Raw genomic sequence first — 15,167 nt, 5'->3', positions numbered from 1 at the left:
TCGGGAGATAGTAGGTTCGAACCCCACTTTCGGCAGTTCTGAAAATGGTGTTCCGTGGTTTCCCATTTTCACACCAGGCAAGTAATGGGGCAGTACCTTAATTAAGGCCACGGCCGCTTCCTTCCCACTCCTAGCCCTTTCCTGTCCCATCGTCGCCGTAAGACCTATCTGTGTCGGTGCGACGTAAAACAACTAGCAAAAAAAAAAAAAAAACTAACAGAACAGTTCTGATTAAAATTATTTTATGACGTATTCCTATCCCGCTGAAGTTCAGTCAGCACTATGATTGTGACAAAGTGATATTTAATATCACATTTATTGTTGACTTTGTATTATTACTTCTGAAAAGAAAAAGAACTTCGAATTTTAAAATATACTTCAAGTTACTTTTAGTAATGACTACTGGGGATGATCTCATGTCATCATGCGTACTACAGCGAAAGTGTATATTTCAGTATTTTCTTAAATGATTACACTAATGCGAGTCCCAGTGCGCGCGCAGCCGCTGGCCCCTGTCGGGTGCTACAGTAAGAAATTGTTTCCGGTCGGAGCGGAGTCGGCTATAGTCCTCTCCGTGTAAGGACGTACCCTAAGGGTGCAACCTTACCCTTTCTCCCCTGTAATATTAAGATATTGATTTATGGTTACTTTTCTTGCTGTTGGGTCTTTTTCAGTGTCGGTAACCATACAGTTTAGGAACCCTACTTGCCGATACCACGTCTTACATTTACCGTTAATCTGGCACGTTGGCAACGGTCAATCACTGTTCTAGCGTGAAGTGCGTGTTGCCACCGCATCGCTTTAAAGTCACTAGTGATACATTTGCGAGAATATTTAAAGCATATTTTCTTTTTCTGTGGGATTGTAAATCTATTTGGCTAATACCAGGTAAGTAGGATTGTGGCATATTCGGATAATGCATTTAATAACATAGTTTGTGTGAAATGATGAAAGTGCTCAAATACGTCAGTCTCATGTCAAGATCTACCGGTACATGAAATAACTCTTGCGGGACGAAATTTTGGCAGTAGAACTTATAACATTATTATTTTCAAATCCGCAGTGAACTTGAAAGCTGACCTAAATTCCGTTCACGGAGCTTGGCACATTAGTATTCCTATATGTTTCCTGATAAGCTTGAAGATATAACCAGCCTGCAGGCTGAAAATATGCCCAATAATCTCTCTCCTTACTGGTTACCGGTATTGAAGAGAGAAGGAAATATTCGCGCAAAAGAAAGGGAAGTCATTGGATGTCTGGAACTTTCGAAAATCACACTGCAAAGACTTATTAAATAAATTGCATCGTTTAACACGCCCCTCTTTTCAAGAATATGGTTATAGTACGCCTACTGTATATCAAAATAAAGACAGATAATTTAAGTGAGAAAGTGTGTTTATTTCCTTAATTCCTCATTGAGGAGATATTCATAATTATCTTGATTTATTTCATCTTATCTTTTATCATTTACTAGGGTAGGGAAACATTCATTATCGGTGTTTACATTGAGGTTAGTTTGTTATGGTTATGTCTGATGATTTTAATATGTAACCAGGCAGGTTGGCGGCAGTGATCAGCCATTACAAAAAAGAGAAAAGAAGAGCATCGGGCGGCGATATTTACTTTCTGGGGTATTTCCTTACGTGGCAATTACTATATGTTCGGCTTTGCGTGACGTCACGCGTGGTGCTAGATGGAGGAGGGCCGCTATAGCATAACGTAGGAAACGGTCGGAGCAGGCATCCGTTGTCGACTCACGCGTATTTTGTGGATACGGGCAAAGAGGATCACCTCGACTCAGCAACGGGGGACGAGCTAGTTAACCTCGCTCCGGCTTTCCAGTTTGAACTGTACCGGTCAGTTGCGGCGAACAAATACTTTAATACACCAATACGCAATACCGGACAGCTTGCGGTTTTCAGCGAGAAAGTCGATAGTGCTGCTATCTCCATGGCTTGATGTGAAGAACAATCAATAGCACATTACCACTTTTATGATTGCTGGCGCACTGGCGTGTTTATAATTATTTATTTGCGTGTTTCACCAAATACAATACAGAAAATACGCGACACTCAGCGAGATATCGGGGGACAGCTATTAGAGTTCTCTCTATCGGATTGACCTGAGAACTACTGATTCTGTCATAAGAGCACGTGTATTTGTGTGTGAAGTTTTTGGTGTTATTTATGCGTTTTCAGTGAGCTGACATAATTAAATAGTAGCGTGTGTCGTTCCTTGGTATCTCCTCTCACCATGAGGGGAAAGGTATGTGCTGTGTTTGGCTGCAATAACTATGAAGTAGAGAAGAATGCGCGGTCTTTCTTCCGTTTACCCAGTGATGAGAAAAGGTAGGTAATATTGTGTTTGCATATATATTCTTCTGACCTGTGTATTAGTGATGACCTAGCTCGAGCCGGAATGAAATTAGCTAGCAGATGGGCGTGGAAGTCTTCTATAGATGATTGTTCAGATATGGCTCTGACTATTTTGTCTGAGAGGACACCAATGGAGTAAGGGTAAATAATCTGAAGAATTTGACACGGAGAAAGAGAAAACACTAGAGCGTGATCTTGAAACTCAACTAAAAATCTTAAAAATGCAATGACATCATTATTGGAATTAATGGAAAACTTAGAAATACTCCTAAGCAACATCACCAAAGGGTGAGGCAAACTACTGAATGCAGGTGACATAGTTGGTAACGGCCTAGGGAGCGAAGAAGCTTCAGACATAGCGTTATTTAAGAAGAAATGTGGAATGGAGATACGACGATCAGACTCTTATTCGGCCATTACCGTTTTCCAGAGCCTCCTAAAATTGAAATTTAATAACCGGCGTTTAAATCCTCTATTTATATTTGGTTGAAGGAAACGTTAAATTCAAAATATTATAATTATATTATTGTAATATTGTGGTCGCAGGTAGCTGAAATTTGTTTCAATCATTCCTTAAAGATACTTATGGTTTCCCTCCTCAGATTATTCGCGTCCGTGTTTTCTTTCATTCTTTCTTTCATTATTGCGTGTAATATTTTTATCTTATCTCCGTACGCTAATTTTGTGGGGGCCTCGCCTATTGTCTTTTTAAGTGGGATGTTGGCTTCGTTTTTGGGAAGCTGCATGCTTCGTGTGTACCATTGTTCGTTTTCTGTGGAATTTTAAGTGTTTCCCTTCGTGGTTTGTAATGTATTTGAGAGATATTTTTATTCGGGTTCGTGCGATTTTATCTTGTGTTCTTTTAATTATTTACATGTGGAATATTTGGTTGGCTATCGTTGCCTTAAATATTGAGTGTGTTTCCGTGTTTCTGGGATGATTGAAATCCTTGTGTACAGGGTCTGGAAACAAATTTCAGTTTAATGAGATTAATTTTAGTATACCTACTTAGGACATGATTCATCCTGGCGTTACCGGTACTGCAAATCTGTTTACACACGTGTGTAATAGTAAATAATCGTTGATATGATTATTCAGTAATGAATGTGTGTTTGTGCATGTGTAGCATTATTAACCTGAAATACTCCTGTTTGGGTGACGAGATGTGGCTTTGGGCATTCAAGAAATACAGTATCAACATCAACTGTGGATTTGCACTGAATAATAATTGCTGCTGTGGCCAGCTTGGTTTTTCTATTGCCTCCAACAGAGCTCGCATCAAGTGTGCCCACAAGGCTGCCTGCACCTTCGTTGAAAATAAGAAAACAATTCAGTTTCAAGTTGTCATGATGTACGCCCATTTCAGTTCTTACAGATTTTAAGTCCACATTTCAACGCTTGATAAACTAATACAATTTAAGAGAAACGGTAAATTTAGTCATATTTTCTTTGGTGCATGTTTTGACATTTTGTGATCATCTAATACAATTAACTTAACAGAAACAATGGAATAACATTTACAAATTTATGAATGAATAAATAAAATGTTGGGTTTCACCCCCTGTGGGTGGGGCGGTATAATAACACCCACGCTATTCCCTGCCTGTCGTAAGAGGCAACTAAACCGGGCGAGTTGGCCGTGCGCGTAGAGGCGCGCGGCTGTGAGCTTGCATCCGGGAGATAGTAGGTTCGAATCCCACTATCGGCAGCCCTGAAGATGGTTTTCCATGGTTTCCCATTTTCACACCAGGCAAATGCTGGGGCTGTACCTTAATTAAGGCCACGGCCGCTTCCTTCCAACTCCTAGGCTTTTCCTATCCCATCGTCGCCATAAGACCTATCTGTGTCGGTGCGACGTAAAGCCCCTAAAAAAAGAGGCAACTAAAAGGGGCCCCAGGAGCTCTGAAATTTGGAGCGTGGATTGGCGACCACGGGGCCCTTAGCTGTTTCCTGGTATTGCTTCCACTTACTTGTGCCAGGCTCCTCACTTTCATCTGTCCTATCTGACCTTCCTTGGTCAACTCTTGTTCTTTTCCAACCCGACGCTATTAGGTTTCCGAGGGCTAGGGAGTCTTTCATTTTCATGCCCTTCGTGGCCCTTGTCTTTCTTTGGCAGATACCTTCATTTTTCAAGGTGTCGAGTCCCTTCATTTTTTCTCCTCAGAGCTAACAACCTTGAGTAGACAAACCGTCACCCGCTAGGGTGGCCTCATCTACATACTCGTTGGACTCAAACATGAAAGGAAACATGAATACAAATAATACCCCAGGTGGTAACAAATCCACCCCACTTGTGATGGGGCAAGCAGGTAATCGGATTCTGGGGAGCCTGCACCTTCATGTACTCCACCATGCAAACAACAGCAGAAAAGAAAGAGAAATATCACCTACTTGGCTACGGTGAACATCAACTCGTTGCTAAAGACTGGTAAACTTAAACAGACTCTAGATGTGCTGAACAAATATAACATCAAGATTGCAGCACTACAAGAAATACGATTAACAGACGAAGATGCATTTGAACCCCAAGGATACAGAATATACAAAGGGAAACCAGGAATCAGGGTGATGAAGACAGTCCCACATTTTGGCACTGGCTTTGCTGTTCATCACAGCATGATTGATCACATAATAGGGTTCACTTCACCTAATGGTAGGACCTCCTCAATATCTTTGAGGTTTCGCAATAGGGCATATACCATAATGAACTTCCATGCACCCACAAACGACACAAATAGAAATGACCTGGAAGCAGTTGAACAATACTGGAGCATTCTAGAAGAAGCCCTGGACAAGATCCCACAACATCATACCACCATACTGATGGGTGATTTCAATCCACAAGTAGAAAAGGAGAAAAAAATATCGCAGGATAGTGGGCCTCTACCAGCTCATAAAGGGACAAATAAGAACGGAGAACGTCTTATAGACCTTTGTGACAAATATGGTCTTGTCCTAAAATCAACTGCCTTCAAACACCTGCCTAGGAAGGCTAAGACATGGAGGAGCGCAAATCTACTACTAGGTGAATTCCAGATAGACCATGTGGCCATGGACAAAAAGCATCACAATGAGATTCAGAATGTCAAGTTGCTAAGGGGTGCTAACTTAGACTCGGACCATTACCTATATCTGGTAAAAACCACCCTACAACCACTGAGGAGGCCACTGAATGTCGGCAGAAAGGCTAAAATACCAAAGTTCCATGCCTACCTCATCCAACAAAGGAAAACATCCATGGTGGACCACTACATGTGACCATGCTATAGAAGATAGACGCAGAGCCTGGGTCACGTGGAACCAATGCAAAAATGAGGCTAACTACCAGGCCTTCCTTACTCAAAGGAAAATAACTGCCAGTATAGTACGACAGGCTAAGAGGAACCATAACAAGGCTCTAATACAACAGGCGGAAGTGGACTTTAAGAGGCACAACTCAAGAGATTTCTACAGAGAACTCAGAAAACAGACAACGAAATACACAGCTCCCACCCTTCATCTTCGTGGACCTGATGGGAAGGTTCAGTTCAACAACAAGGATTGTACCAACACTATTGCAGGGTATTTCAAACAGCTCCTCAATGCAGAGGAACCTAAAGAGAGACTCACATTCTCTGAGCCTCTTTCCAGAAACCGAGACTCCACACCGCCAACCAATGAAGAAATAAGGGAGATTATCAAGAGCCTAAAGAACAACAAGGCCTCAGGTGAAGACGGTATAGTAGCGGAGATGTGGAAACATGCTGACGAACAATCCATACAAAGCATCCATCAGATCATAGAGGATATTTGGGCAACGGAGACCTTACTTGAGGAATGGACCTCAGCGGTGATCCATCCTCTACATAAGAAAGGTAGTAAGATAGACCTCGACAACTACAGAGGCATCTCTCTAATATCTGTTACGTACAAGATCTTTTCTAAAGTCCTGCAAACCAGAGTGGTCAGTCAACTGGATTCCCAATTAGGTGAATATCAGGCTGGTTTAAACGCAAATAGATCTTGCACAGAGCAGATACAGAACCTCAAGACAATCCTGAGGTACAAGAATCGTGGCGGTCACCAATGGGTAGTCATACTAGTGGACTTCCAGAAGGCATATGATTCAATAGATAGGCAGACCCTCTTCTCCACCTTATGGGAATTAGGCCTGGATGAGAAGACCACTAGACTAATCCAGGCTACGCTGAAGAACAGCACCTCCAAAGTAAAGTTTAGAGGTGAGCTTTCAGAGAGTTTGCCTATCCAAACAGGAGTTAGACAAGGTGATGGAATTTCTTGCATTCTATTTAATTGCGTTCTAGAGAAGATTATCAGGGAATGGACTGCCACATTACCTCCAGGAGGTGGACTGCAAATTGGCTACAAGATAGATAATCTCAGTGTACCTTGCCTGGCCTTTGCCGACGACCTTACGTTACTAGCCAACAACATAGAAGAAGCTACTCACCAGCTACAGAGCCTCTAAACCATAGCAGCTAAAACCGGCTTGAGGGTCAATATAAAGAAAACTGAGCTCATGACTAACATAAAGGGAGTCCCACCTACTATGCCACTGGAAAACACCATTATTCGTAAGGTTCCTGCAGTGAAGTACCTAGGGGAGTGGATTTCAGCAACCGAGTATGAGACATTAGCAATAGACACCAGATGCACCAAGCTGGAAAGTATCTACCATACCTGTAAGAGCATCTATACATCCAAGTGCCTCTCTAAGAACCTTAAACTCGAACATTACAATTCAGTCCGTCCGTACTGTACGCCTCTGAGTGTCTTCTGACGAACAGAAAAGCTCTACTGAGGAAGCTAGAGCTCAAGGAACGAAAAATACTAAGGAGGATTTTAGGACCAATAAGAGAAGGGGATGGTACTTACAGGATAAGGCACAACAAAGAGATCTATGACCATCAAGAAGACATAGCTACATCCATGAGGAAGAGGCGATTGACTTTCTATGGGCATTTGACTCGTATGAGTACTTACAGACTTACCAGCAAGATCTTTACCACTACAGGCAGAGAGAAAGCGTCCAAAAATAAATGGATCACCACAGTGAAGTACGACTTAGAACAGCTGGGGATTTCAGAGCAAACCATACAGGATCGTGTATTATTCCGGCAGTTGACCTTACAAGGTGTCTTTCCAGAGTCTCTCACCAGCAGACAGAGTACAGGCACCACCCGACCGAAGTGGACCGAGGAAAGGAAACAAGCACACGGCCAGAAGATGAAAGCTTTCTGGGCAAAGAAAAAACAGAATTTCCATACAAGGAGTCGAAACGAGCCCCGTGGTCCTTAGTAGGCCCAAACGACAAGAAGAAGAAGTATACCTACTTACAAGGAAAAACTGGCCAGTTGTGTAATTAATATTTAACGCACGGGTCCGTTTTAACATTTGTCATTGAGTGATTCTGTTGCGAGCTGCAGACTCCGCTTACTTCTCGGTACTGTAAGAGTTACTTTAATGTGTAATCTGAGTGTGATTTCACGATTTTAATTATTTGAAGAGAAAAAAAGACGTTTGTCTCTTTTTCAATGAATTAATAAGGAATTTTTCCTTATTGGGGTATAAGTTCTTCGACTTCCTTATTTTATTACAGCATAAGAATTATTTTTCATTTTTATCTGAGTGTACACTCAAAACTTTATCATTTTAATAATAGATTTGGTTTAATGCATTATTCAAAGAGATTATTTAACATTCAATTATTTGTTGTTGATTTTGTTTATTTTTCAACATATTACAGAAAGTTATAGATATTTAAGTATCACTCATAAATTTTATCTTTTTCCCTAAATTTTAAGTAAAGGTTGATTTATTGAAAATTTCGCTTTCATTTAGTAGTTAGCGACATTGACCTGGCAACACCTCAAGTAGCTAGTTTGATCCAGCCCATTTCCTTTATGTTCTGTGACCTCCACGCTGATTTTGTTTATGCTGCTGCTGCTCGATAGTAAGTATTTTGCTTCTTGTGCTCATTTGGTGATATTTATGGGTTTTTATTATCATACCTGTTTTTATCTTTGTCGAGTTGCAGTAGTGTTGTGGTAGCATCACTGTGGTTGTTGCTGTTGTTGTTTTAACAACTTGATAATTTGCCCAGGTCAGCGTTGCTAGCTGCCAAAGGAGACCAACCTTTTAAACTTAAAAATTGTAAAACTGAAATGGATCCAAGTAATTGTGCTTAATATGTGTTTCATGTGTGATCGAGACTTCCTTGTCACTGCCCTCTTGGCCTTGGAGTATGACGTGGCTCTGTATCTATGCACTTGCTGCTTGTTTTATTTACCATATTCTGTGGTCATGGAATCTTGTTTGGTTTTGGGTCTACTTATTCTGTACCTGCAATGTAGGGGTAAGTTGAAGACCATTCTAACTTTTAATTAATTTGGATTAAATTGTGTTGGTTGTTGGAACTGCTGTTGTAACCCTGATTTAACCTCTAAGTGATGTTTTTATTCCAGCTTCATTCGTGGTCCAGATTGAGTGTTAAAAATTGTGTTGTAATTACATTTTCTCTTCCAGTGACTGTGTACCCACCTCGCTGTTTGGCCTGAACATGTGAAATTGATTTACAATCTTGACCCATGGTAACTCTGTCCATCCACTTTTATTTTTCTTTACTGTTCTGCCTTGTCCAGGTTACTGTGTGTCTTGTGTTATTATTGTGAGTGAGTTTTATTTAATATGGTGAGTTCTCATGTTGTTGGTGATTTTTGCTTGTGTAGATGTATATTGGTTCATATCTGGGGCAGGTGCTGTGGGATTTTCTTCCTATTTTGCCTTGTGTGGTCTTGTGCATGTCCCCGTTCTTGATATTGTCCCCGTCAAATTTGGCGATTTTGAGATTATTTCCAATGTTTTATTGTTGGCCAGGATCTGTAATTTGTCATTTGGGAAGTAGTCAGTGAGCTACGAACCAGTTTTTTCTTCATTCAGAGGGGCGATGCATTGACCCAGCTTCGACAAGGGCAAGGTAAATCACGTGACGAGTCCATATGCTGTCTTGCCACGCGCGAACGACTGACAGCCAGTTTCCAGAACAGTCAGAGCCAACTACAAGTGACCTAACAACCAATTACCGTCTTCGTAGAGCACACGCCTCCCAAGCCAAGGATATAAAAAGTCTTGTTCCGAGTGAATCACACTCTCTATGCTGCTTTGTGCTACGCTGCTGCTCTTGGATGTTCAATTCTCTGCTGTGCGACGCTACGTTACTCGACCACGTGGGAAAATAACTTTGCAGTTTGAGCAGACGCCTGTTCTGCCACAATTTAGTGGAATAGTTAACTAACCCTCCTCTGCGAACCATGTGACCTTGCCGCGGTGGGGAGGCTTGCGTGTCCCAATGATGCAGATAGCCGAGCCGCAGGTGCAACCATATCGGATGGGTATCAGTTGAGAGACCAGACTAACGAATGGTTCATCGAAAGGGGGGTAGCAGCCTTTCGGTAGTTGCAAGGGCGGCAGTCTAGATGATTGACTGATACGGCCTTGTAATAATACTCAACATGGCTTAGCTGTGTTGATACTGCTACACGGCTGAAAGCAACGGGAAACTACAGCCGTAACCACCTCCCGAGGACATGCAGCTCTCTCTGTATGAATGATGTACTGATGATGGCTTCCTCCCGGGTAAAATATTCCGGAGGTAAACTAGTCCCCCATTCGGATCTCCGGGTGGGGACTACACGAGAGGGGGCGATCATCAGGAAGATGGATACTGACATTCTGCGAAACGGAGCGTGGAATGTTAGAAGTTTGAATCATTGTGGTAGGTTAGAGAATCTGAAAAGGGAGATGGATAGGCTAAAGTTAGATGTAGTTGGTATAAGTGAAGTACGTTGGCAGGAAGAACAGGATTTTTGGTCAGGCGACTACCGAATTATCAACACGAAATCAAACAGGGGTAATGCAGGAGTTGGTTTAATAATGAATAAGAAAATAGGGCAGCGGATAAGCTACTACGACCAGCATAGTGAAAGAATTATTGTCGCCAAGATAGACACCAAACCAATGCCCACCACAATAGTGCAGATCTATATGCCTACTAGTTCAGCGGATGATGAAGAAATTGAAAGAATATATGAGGAGATAGAAGATTTAATACAATATGTCAAAGGTGACGAAAATCTAATTGTGATGGGAGACTGGAACGCAGTGGTAGGCCAAGGAAGAGAAGGTAGTACAGTAGGAGAATTTGGATTGGGACAAAGGAACGAAAGAGGAAGTCGGCTGGTTGAATTCTGCACTGACCATAATTTAGTCCTCGCCAATACTTGGTTCAAACACCACAAACGACGGCTGTATACGTGGACGAGACCTGGAGACACTGGAAGGTATCAGATAGACTTCATTATGATTAGGCAGAGATTCAGAAACCAGGTGTTGGATTGCAAAACTTTCCCAGGAGCAGACGTGGACTCTGACCACAACTTGTTGGTCATGAAATGCCATCTGAAGTTGAAGAAATTGAAGAAAGGAAAGAATGCAAAAAGATGGGATCTAGACAAGTTGAAAGAAAAGAGTGTGATGGATTGTTTCAAGGAACATGTTGCACAAGGACTAAATGAAAAGGCCGAAGGAAACACAGTAGAGGAAGAGTGGAGAGTCATGAAAAATGAAGCTGCTGAAGAAATGTTAGGAAGGAAGAAAAGATCAACTAAGAATCAATGGATAACTCAGGAGATACTAGACCTGATTGATGAACGACGAAAATATAAGAATGCTAGAAATGAAGAGGGCAGAAAAGAATACAGGCGATTAAAGAATGAAGTGGATAGAAAGTGCAAGGTAGCTAAGGAAGAATGGCTGAAGGAGAAGTGCAAGGATGTCGAAGGCTGTATGGTCCTGGGAAAGGTAGATGCTGCATACAGGAAAATCAAGGAAACCTTTGGAGAAAGGAAATCTAGGTGCATGAATATTAAGAGCTCAGATGGAAAACCACTTCTAGGGAAAGAAGACAAAGCAGAAAGATGGCAGGAGCATATCCAACAGTTGTATCAAGGTAACGATGTAGATAATTTGGTTCTGGAACATGAAGAGGCCGTTGATGCTGATGAAATGGGAGACCCAATTTTGAGGTCAGAGTTTGACAGAGCTGTGAGTGACCTAAATTGGAACAAGGCACCTGGAATTGATGATATTCCCTCTGAATTACTGACTGCCTTAGGAGAAACCAGCATGGTAAGGTTATTTCATTTAGTGTGCAAGATGTATGAGACAGGAGAAGTCCCATCCGATTTTCGGCAGAATGTTGTTATACCTATTCCCAAGAAAGCCGGTGCTGACAGGTGTGAAAACTACCGCACTATTAGTTTAGTATCTCATGCCTGCAAAATTTTAACACGTATTATTTACAGAAGAATGGAAAAACAAGTTGAAGCTGAGTTGGGGGAAGATCAATTTGGCTTCAGAAGAAATGTAGGAACACGTGAAGCAATCCTGACTTTACGTCTGATCTTAGAGGATCGAATCAAGAAGGACAAGCCCACGTACATGGCATTTGTAGATCTAGAAAAGGCATTCGATAATGTTGATTGGACCAGGCTATTTATGATTCTGAAGATGATAGGGATCAGATACCGAGAACGAAGAATTATCTACAACCTGTATAAAAATCAGTCTGCAGTGATAAGAATCGAGGGCTTTGAAAAAGAAGCAGCAATCCAGAAAGGAGTGAGGCAAGGCTGCAGTTTGTCCCCTCTCCTTTTCAATGTTTACATAGAACAGGCAGTAAAGGAAATCAAAGAGAAATTTGGAAAGGGAATCACAATCCAAGGAGAGGAAATCAAAACCTTGAGATTTGCCGATGATATTGTTATTCTATCTGAGACTGCAGAAGATCTCGAGAAGTTGCTGAATGGTATGGATGAAGTCTTAGGTAAGGAGTACAAGATGAAAATAAATAAGTCCAAAACAAAAGTAATGGTGTGCAGTCGAACGAAGGCAGGTGATGTAGGAAATATTAGATTAGGAAACGAAGTCTTAAAGGAAGTAGATGAATATTGTTATTTGGGTAGTAAAATAACCAACGATGGCAGAAGTAAGGAGGACATAAAATGCAGACTAGCACAAGCAAGGAAGAGCTTTCTTAAGAAAAGAAATTTGCTCACTTCAAACATTGACATCGGAATTAGAAAGATGTTTTTGAAGACTTTTGTGTGGAGCGTGGCATTGTATGGAAGTGAAACATGGACGATAACTAGCTGAGAAAGAAAGAGAATAGAAGCTTTTGAAATGTGGTGTTACAGAAGAATGCTGAAGGTGAGATGGATAGATCGAATCACGAATGAAGAGATACTGAATCGAATGGGTGAGAGGAGATCGATTTGGCTAAATTTGACGAAAAGAAGAGATATAATGATAGGACACATCTTAAGACACCCAGGACTTGTTCAGTTGGTTTTTGAAGGAAGTGTAGGTGGCAAGAACAGTAGGGGTAGACCAAGGTATGAATATGACAAACAGATTAGAGCAGATGTAGGATGCAATAGTTACGTAGAAATGAAAAGGTTAGCACAGGATAGGGTGGCATGGAGAGCTGCATCAAACCAGTCTATGGACTGATGACTCAAACACAGTTAACTAACTCCTATGGAGTAAAATTCTACTTAAGAACCAAGTTAAGTGTGACTATCTAGGAGAATATTAAGAATTCTGCGTGTGTTTGTGCATATCTTAACGTTTGCCATCTCAGTTACAGCTTACACGTCCGGAACGCAACAGAAGACATCCTGAAGGTCGCTGTGCGTCAAGATGAATAATTCCTCAAGAATTGACACCTCAACTTCATCGTGGGACGTCTGCTGCCGTGCCTCCATGGATTTCTAAAATGTGAGGCGTATCTGGTCAAGTGAAGGCGACTGACCGGGAAATGCTGGAATGATTGACTACTACCTGGGATCGAACCTCATCTAAAACTTGAGTACCATTTAACAATTTTATTTCTGTCTCATCTTTTGTAAAACTAGAGGTCTTTCTTCTTTAAATCGTAGATCTATTAGTTTTGTTGTAGTTAGAAACATTTCATTTTTCCATTTCTTGAGGTGTCGCGGTAGACGAGTGTCATGTGTGTGAATGAAATTGGAATCTATTAGAGTAGATGTGTAGTTTGTCTTTGAATGATTTCCCATGCATATGAGCTAGGTATTTAAAAATCACTGACCACGCGATAAACCTTATTTCTTTGTAATATTGAAATTAATCGGACTTGAATTTACGTGTACAACTTGTGAGATAGGGTCGAACCTAGTGTCTTTTTAAGATCACTTATTTTCTTTAGGATCGAGTCATCTAATTTTACGATATTTCATGAGGATTGATAGATGTAATAATCACTTGAATAATAATAAAATTAACTAAAGATCGGGTAAAAGAGAATTAAATGCTCGTGAGCCATAAATTGTCTTAGATTCCTTATATGTGAGATTTAATGTGCTCTGTTCATAAAGTGTCTGGAATATGGCAAATCCTGCGGGGTATTTGTTATGCAATTGAGCAATTGGAGAATTTATTGTGATAATTGACTTGTTCTTGTGTCATTGGGAGCACAGTGGAGCACGTGTTGTGTGTATTTCACGGATAGGGAATAATAATAATAATAGTGCGATCGAGGCTCACGAACGCGGTAGTTGCGATTTGGAACCCATGTGATTGGAGTGATTACGGATTTTATCGGAATCTTCAATTATAATTCCAAAATTTAGATGAATCTCCATCGTTGTGAGAAGAATACTTCAACCTAAGTGATATCCTTAACTTCGATCACTAGTCACTATTGATGAAAGAGTAATCTCCGTGCACGAATTTATCTTCTACTGAATGTTGACGTGACCATGCTTAAAATTAGGAATAAACTTATAAGGACAGGATTCGATGTAAATAATGTACATAAAAATACGTGTTTCCCTGTATGAATGTGTGTGTGTGTGTAAATATGAGTATTTTCCTTGTATCTTGATTGTTCCATTTGATTTTACCTGGCGTGTACTTGTGGCGACGCAGATTACGCTCATCGTTGTGCGCCACCTTGAGAAGTTATTTTTGAGCCCTTAAGGGAAAATTTAATAAGTTTAAGTCGAGGAAGACTAGGAAAGGATTTTATTTCTTAATTAGTGTGATTTAAAAGGAAAGATCATCTCGTTATTTTCGCAAAGGCAAGCGATTTGTACAGTAAATTATTATTTAATTAGCTCACACGTGGATAACATGGACATTAAATTAAGCTGGAATTTCTTCTTCACCATATACTTTAATTATATAAATTGTATTTTCTATATAATAAAACTGTAACTTAACGGGATTTTGGTAAAGTTCTATATCCAAATTATTATGGAGTAGTTCTGGAACATGGTATATGCGCGGGTGAAAGGCCAATTATTCCATTCCTTTAATTAACTGTAATTATCGTTATGATACCGTTTTCTGTTTCCTAAAGTTATTATTATTATCATTAATTTAGCAGGTGGATTTCCTTCTACTTTTCGTGGTTCATATTTGTGGTATCTCTATGCTCTGTTATCTATGTTTTGAAAGACGTCATGTGCTAGTTTTGTTTTCGTAATGGATCATTGTTTAATTACCTTTGGAATGGTTTATTTCCGGTCTTATTCGGCCATCACCGTTTTCCAGAGCCTCCTAAAATTAAAATTTAATAACCGGCGTTTAAATCCTCTATTTATATTTGGTTGAAGGAAATGTTAAATTCAAAATATTATAACTATATTATTGTAATATTGTGGTCGCAGGAAGCTGAAATTTGTTTCAACCATTCCTTAAAGATACTTATGG

This window comes from Anabrus simplex, chromosome 8, assembly GCF_040414725.1.
Source record: "Anabrus simplex isolate iqAnaSimp1 chromosome 8, ASM4041472v1, whole genome shotgun sequence".
NCBI lineage: Eukaryota > Metazoa > Arthropoda > Insecta > Orthoptera > Tettigoniidae > Anabrus > Anabrus simplex.
This window is presented reverse-complemented; position numbering follows the sequence as displayed.